This window comes from Lathyrus oleraceus, chromosome 2, assembly GCF_024323335.1.
Source record: "Lathyrus oleraceus cultivar Zhongwan6 chromosome 2, CAAS_Psat_ZW6_1.0, whole genome shotgun sequence".
NCBI lineage: Eukaryota > Viridiplantae > Streptophyta > Magnoliopsida > Fabales > Fabaceae > Lathyrus > Lathyrus oleraceus.
Genome location: NC_066580.1, coordinates 435,250,253 through 435,257,347, shown reverse-complemented (window position 1 = coordinate 435,257,347; position 7,095 = coordinate 435,250,253).

The following is a 7,095-nucleotide window of genomic DNA, read 5'->3' as shown; positions in this document are numbered from 1 at the left end:
TGAGTTTAAAGTGCAAGGTGCATGACATGTGAAGGCAAAGTTTCTAAATTTGGCCAATGTTCAAGCCCTTCTGTTTCAATGATGCAAGCCTAAAATGAAAATATCTCCAACATCAAAGTTGTAGATCTTCTCAATAAAATCAAAATGGACTTAAAGTTTGCATCATTTGAATTTTTTATGAAAGAGTTATGGGCACTTGAAGTTGGACTTTTTTGCCTTTCAATGCATTTGGTCCAAAGTGACCTATAACGTTTTGCATTATCACATGTATTTCTTTTGAGATCTTGAAATTTTGTTCAACATAACATTTGAAGTAGACATCGTAAGCTTTCCAATGCATTTGATCCCACCCCAAAATCATAAGAAATTAGTGAGTTATGTTCTTGGGAAGTTGACCCAAAATTAGGGTTTCAGTCAAAATGATCTATAATGTATTGGAATGGGAGATGACCTTCCAAGCTCCAAATCAATTTTGGATGAACATGAAAGTTGTTCATATTGTCCTTAAGAACATTTTTGCTTTTGGGATCATCTCCATTTGACAAACACATAAAAGGTTAGGTCTCAGTGCATTGCAAAATAGTCAGATGAATTGACTGATCAACTTCTCAAGTCCACAACCCATATCTTGATGAATTGATGATTGAGGACACTCAAATAAGTTCAAATATGCATGAAATGATGAATTAAATAACTTCCCTTGATTGTATTTGACCATGGGCTGAGGTTGCTTCATGGGCAAGGCATTGTTGTACACAAATGAATTAGGGTTTCTCTGGGAAACAAAACTCAAACCCCTTGACTTGCTTTGATCAAAATGATGAATTTAGACACTAGGGAGGCATATTTGATGGATGAGAGCTTTGGGAACCATTACCATGCTTGCTTTTTCATCTTCTCTTGGCCATGTCATTGCACAGATGATCTCCTAGAAGCTTTGAACCTTGTGATTGCTCAAGCTACAAGAAATGTTAGTGACATATTTTTGTGCTTTTGGTTAGTAAGAAAAGCAATGATATACAATTCAAGCATGCTTGGTGATCTCAAACCACTCACAAGGAGTCCCACCCAAAGGCAAAGGGAACCAAGATGCTTATGATCCTTGAGGCTATGCAAATGCAATGTTATGATGCCATGAGGGATCTTAGGGCCAAAATTGGGGTCTTACAAGTAGTAACTGATGGCTGAGGATTAATCACCAGATTGACGATCTAAGAAACAACTGTGGGTTTAGTATCCATTTTTGCACGTACTACTTGCAACATCTCCATGATTTGACATTTATTCTCACCCATATCTGTAAGCTCTTCTTTGACACTTTCCATCTCTTGCTATTGCTAGGCCATTCTATGTCGGGCTTGAGCTCTGGTGTTATACTGGTGTGAGGGACTGAGTGTGGAAACTGGAGAGGAGATGCCGGGAATGAGTTTTTTTTTTAGAAAAATGCAAGTGTGGTGACATATGCATAAATGCAATGAAAATGAAAATTTTAAAAGTTTCAAGGAACTCAAGAGATAATTGCAAACATCAAAAGGAAAATAAAAATGGCCAAAAGAAACTCATTTCATTAATCAAAGAGAGTTACAAAGTTTAAGTACACTTTCAAAAGTTCTAAACAAAGCTAAACAAAAGCTAAACAAAGTCCTAAGGAGATTCCCCTAGTAGACTTAAGTTAAGCTTCTTAATTTGTTCTTCCATCCCAGCCTTCTCGAGCACAAGCTTGTCCACGATCAACTTTCAAGGAGTATCTGACTGAACACCAGAGGAAAATAAATCCTCTTGCACCTTCCTCTTCTTGTTGGATAGCTCTTCTTCATTCTTCATCTTCAACTGCCTTTGAAGTTCTTCATCATTATTTTTTATGACTTGATACTTGTTCTTCCAAGCACCCCTTTCTCGATGTGCTTTGGTCAAAGCAATCTTCAACTTCTCTGCATCAGTTATGAAGATGTAGGTAGGTTCTTTGTCAGCTAAAGGCAAAGGCTCTTGGAAAGGATAAGGCATTTTGAAGTTGATGGCCCTATCTTGCACCCATTTAAGATAAGTTTCTAAGGAGATATAATTTATCTTCCCTAAAACTTTCTTTTCTATCTTATGAACATGGCGCCAAGTGTGCACAGTCTTCTCTTTGAGCGCTTTTCAATCTTCACCTTCCTTAAAGAACAAACCCTCCAAGTGAATATTCTTTAGCTTATCTTTCATTGGATAACCGAGTTGACGACGAGATAGGATTGGGTTGTAACTGATACCTCATTTTGTACCAAGAAGAGGTACATCAGAAAATCCTCCATAACTATCAATGATACTAAATCCATCATAGTCGCGACTATATCAAACAATATATGAATGTGTGAGTGACATAATATTCTATGACCATAAAATATCATCCTTAAGATCCTAAAAAGCATAAGACCTAGGCAAGTGAGAAATAAACCACTTGTAAAATATAGGCATGAAACATGTAATCATTCCTCCGCTATAAGAATTCCTTAGATGAACAGAATGATAGGCATCGACAAGAAAATTAGGAAATGGATTTCCTATTAAGAGGATCATTATGGAATACATGGCAACGAAGTCATCAAAAATAGGAAAGAGGAACATTCCATAGATAAGTAGAACAAAAACAGCTTCAAACGCATCGACACTCCTCATTCTAGCAAAATATTGAGCTTTGTTCATTAGAAACTTAGTTATCAAACCAAGCATTTTTCCTTTTGTGTCATGTGATCCCTAATCTCTGACATCTTCAAGTGAGTAGCCTTTGGAATGTCTTGATCTTTGGGATTTTGCTCCAAACCAGAAAATGGAGCTTGACTAGAAACAGGTACACCAAGCAAATGAGAGTATTCTTCAAGTGTTAGCATAAGCTGATAGTTGGGGAAAATGAAACAGTGATACACGGGATCATAAAACTGAATCAAAGTAGAAATAATTACATTTACCATGTTGATATTCAAAAGAGAGAGAGAGAGAGAGAGAGAGAGAGAGAGAGAGAGAGAGAGAATATCCATATCTTTTGCTGAAATCCTCTGTGTCAATAACCAAAGACCCCAATCTCCTTAGGTCTTCTAACTTAGGACTCTTGAAAGTGTACTTTTGAGTCTTTTTCCTTCCAAAATCCATGATAAACCTAATGTTTGCAACAAAAGTTCCTAAGTTCCTTGATAACTTTGTTAGAAAAATGATGTTTATGATGCACGGATGCATGAATGCATAAACATACAAACAAGGGTCACACACAGATAGGGTTCAAAGGTTCGATGTCACGAGCATGAGGCCATTGGTCTAACCATCCCAAATAGGTATGTGCTATGGGTTTATTTTGTACCTGTACAACGGGTTCTACAGGTTTCCAAAATTCATTGACCCATCTTTTAGATATTATCAACACGCTAATTACTCGAGAATTAATAATATTATCAAGAGAATCTCATTTAAATGTAGTATTACGTATCAACTATTTAGGATTTACACCCTCATAGTCATCGCACTACATCCTAAAGGCCAAGTGGGGTAAAGGGGTTACTAAGGTCCTCAGCTTCTCAGGTCACCGAAATCAATATAGTATGTGTTTCATAATTTCTTGATCAATAATACAAATTGTAAAGTGATGGATTCTCAAGTCAGCTTGTTCGGGATTAAACTCCATATAAGCCTTCTTGACTATACCACATCCTATCTTATTTATGCACACTCAAGTCCGGGTTAGGACTTACCTCACCATACAATGGATCACCCTAAGCAAAGAATCAAAACAAACAAGGAAAACAACTAATAAAAATAACACAAATATAATCAAAATAGGCTTAACCCCTCTTACAACGTTGTCCCCAGTGAAGTCGCCATTTTTGTCGCGCTGAGAATCAGATATCAAGCTATTGTATTAACTTCAATCACAAAACATTGAATGTTCACCACCGACTTTAATTTATCCAAGGGAAAGGGAAAAGATCGAATAAAACCCTAATTGTGCAATGTAAATACAATGCGAAGAGATCTAAGGTTTGGGGGTTGGTTATACTAAGGGAAGGTATTAGCATCCTAAGTATCTATAGTATCCTATCAGAACCATTTGAAAGTATTTGTGTTATGTTATTGTTTGGAAATGTTTTATTGGAAAGGACCTAAAGGTTTTATTAAGTTTTCTCGCCAAAACTTTGCGGTCATATGTCTACATATCCTTATAAGCATGGAATTAGAGCAACTGTAGTGCACCTAAATAAGTGTGAAAGAACACTTGATAGTGATCAAGGTTCCAAAGGGGGAATTAAGTGTTGGTGTAAGCCCTAGAGGCCAATACTTTTGGTACTTGTATCGAATTATTTATTAATAATAAAAGGCATTTTCTTTATTATGGTTGATTAATAAAGTCCCTAGAATAGATAGTCCGTTTAATGTATTAAGTGTGACTTAATCATGAGAACACATTAAACATAAGGACACTATTCTTAAAGTATCTGTAGTCGAGCTTTAGTGTGAAGTGGGATAACATTAAAGCATTAAGATTATTATGTTTGTAGACTGATGATCACATCTCATGGATCATGGATAAAGAGTTATCAAGTCTTAAACATAGGTATGAATATTAGGAGTAATATTTATACCGGATTGACCCGCTATGAGAATACTATATAGAAAGTTATGCAAAGTGTCATAAGTTATTCTCATGGTGATAATAGTGTATACCACTCTTCGACCTGAAACCACTATGGATCCTAGATGTAGAGTCGAGTGCTTTATTGCTGATCCAACGTTGTCCGTAACTGGATAACCATAAAGACAATTGATGGGTACTCCACAAAGCATGTTGAGGGACATGAGTGTCCTAGATGGAATTTGCCAATCCTGCGTAACAGGATAAATGTCTATGGGCCCAATATTGAACTGGACAAGGATGACACGGTCTATACCTTGTGTTCAATATAGACATAAGGGCAAAGGGGTAATTATACACATAATTATTATCACAGGAGGTTTTGTCAGATCACATAACATTTTCGTGACTTGGGTAGCAATGATGTGTTGCTAGATACCGCTCACTGTTTATTATGTTAAATGCGTGATTTAATATAATGGCCAACGCCACGAAAACCTATAGGGTCACACACAAAGGACGGATTGATGAGAGATAGAGTAACTAAGGAACATCGTAAGGTACGGTGTACTTAAGTAGAATACGAAATACGGTAAGGTACCAAATACTTAAGTGATTTTGGCATATTATGAGATATGGGCCAAAATACACTTAAGTGGGCTTTTTGGCTTGAAGCCCACACAAGTGGTTCTATAAATAGAACTCTTGTGCAGAAGCATTGTATGGGAATACAACACAACTGAAGAGTTGGAATTTTGTATCTCTCTTTCTCTCACTCAAAGCCTTCATTCATAACAGCTAGCACTGCGATTGAAGGAATCCGTTCGTGTGGACTGAGTAGAGACGTTGTCATTGTTCAACGTTCGTGATCACCCCATGGATCTGTATCAAAGGTTTTGATCATTATCAGAGATCTGCACCAAAGGTTTGAATCGCCACAAGAGGTAACGATTCTATCACTGATCATGCCCATTCGTAAGGATCTTTAAAGGAGAAATTTTTAAATTCCGCTGCGCCTTGGATGGCAATTCTCCTTCATTAAGTGTTCATAACAAACACACTTGCAAGAGTTACAAGCTCTTACTTAAATCTAAGTTGAAAGTGAAAATGACTCTAACAAGGTCAAACTAGGGATTGTTAAACTACCTATGACATTAAGTCAAAAAAGAGTTATTTCCCTTGGATTTGGGCAAAAATATAAACAAATGATAAGCAAGATGTTAAAACATGACATCCACAAAGATGATCAAAAGATAAAGAAAGATGTTCAAGCATGACATCCACAAAGATAAGCAAAAGATAAATAAAGATGTTCAAGCATGACATCAAAGGTAAAAAAAAATGGTAAAGACAGATGTTTAAGCATGACATCCACAAAGATAAGCAAATGAAGAAGATGTTCAATAATGACATCAAAAAGATAAGCACATGATAAAAGAAGATGTTCAAGCATGACTTCAAAGGTAAACAAATGGTAAAGAAAGATGAAGCATGACATCCACAAAGGTAAACACATGATAAAGAAGATGTTCAAGCATGACATCTACAAAGATAAGCAAATGAATAAGATGTTTATACATGACATCAATAAAGATATGGAAGCATGATGATAACAATATCAATCATGGTATGTAAACACATATGTACAACATGTAAACATGAAAAAAGATACAACAACATCAATCAAAGATGTATAAAGTTAACATGAATATGAATGACATGGATATATCATCATGAAGAAACAAATATGAATGACATAACAATGGATGAACATGTATATGGATGTCATAATAAGTATGAATGAACATTTATATGCATGAAGTAAGATATGATTTAGACATAATAACAACTTAATCATGAAAACAAGTTAAGATATTCAATTTTTGCATGTTAAGGTTAAATATGATCACAATCAAAGGTTCATCATCATACAAAAGGTTTGAACATGCAAGCATACAAGTCATACAAAGACATGTTATCATAAGTTTAAAGCATTTGCAATTATATAAACAAAGACAAACACAAGGGGCACACATGCACATAAAGGTTCAACAAGACATGAAAGAATGACATGTGAATCATGGATCAATGGCAAAATAAACACACAAAATGTCATGGCATAGTAACAAAGTTAAAAGCATATAAACATGTAAACATACATTAAATTAAGTCAAAACCAAGAGGCACATATTAACAATATCAAACAAAGTTCATATATGATGCACAATATTCATACAAGTCATAGTGATCAAGAAAAATGAAAGTATCAACCAAAGAAGCTCACTTGAAACCCTAAAATTATTCTAAAAAGGTACTAACTTTGGACAAGTATAATTATGTGAAAAATAACTCAATTCTGGAAAAAAATCATCATTGTAAAATAGACAAAATTATGAACACATAGCAAAAAGAGTGGCTCAAAAAGGCTTAGGGATCATCAAGTTATGAGCCTTTAAAGTTATGAAAAATGACAAAAATAAATAGGCAAAAAAAAACAA